We start from the raw sequence: 622 nt of genomic DNA on the forward strand, positions 1-622 counted from the left end.
CTGTGGCCCATCCTGCCCCTCAGGGATGAGGGGCTCCGGTGGCCTCTAAGCCAGGGAGGCAGGGCCAGCTCTGCCAGGGCGCTGCGTGGGTTCCTTCCCCGGTGGCCCAGCAGGACCCCTCAGCCCAGGGGCTGCCCGCCTCAGCCCCAGAGGCTTAAGCCCGAGAGCCTGGTGGGCTCCACGCTCCCTCTGAGGCTGCGACGAGAACCAGTTGCCACCCTCTCGTGGACGGCCGCCTTCCCCAGGATCCTTACATCGTGTCCCACACGGGCCTATGCCCAAGAGTCCCCTTCCTACAAGAATACTGGGCCTGTGGGGTCCCCGGCGACCTCATTCTAGCTTGATCGCCTCTGTGGAGACCCTTCTGTAACATATATGCTTCAACACATGGGATGCGGGTGGTGGGTGGTGGGCGGGTCCGGGGGTACACAGTTCAACCCACAATGCCAGGCGAGTGGACGAGAGCCCGAGGGGGTTCGGACCGGCTCGCAGAGACCCATCCTCCAGGTCTGTGATCTGAAAGAGCAGCTGAGCCCAGGGGCCCTCAGCCCTTCAGTCCTGGGGGCAGAGCCCTTGGGCCGGCCCGCAGTGGCGGGTCCACAGGGCATGTGGAGGAGCAGGC

General features: G+C 66.1%; 1 protein-coding gene across 1 annotated transcript in view; it reads left to right on the plus strand.

The window, feature by feature from the left end:
• LOC104984295 (kinesin-like protein KIF1A) overlaps positions 1-622 on the plus strand; it is a gene marked incomplete at its 5' end in the record, with an annotated part of 37,208 nt that overhangs the window by 12,563 nt on the left and 24,023 nt on the right.

This window comes from Bison bison, unplaced genomic scaffold (assembly GCF_000754665.1).
Source record: "Bison bison bison isolate TAMUID 2011002044 unplaced genomic scaffold, Bison_UMD1.0 scf7180017845367, whole genome shotgun sequence".
Taxonomy (NCBI): domain Eukaryota; kingdom Metazoa; phylum Chordata; class Mammalia; order Artiodactyla; family Bovidae; genus Bison; species Bison bison.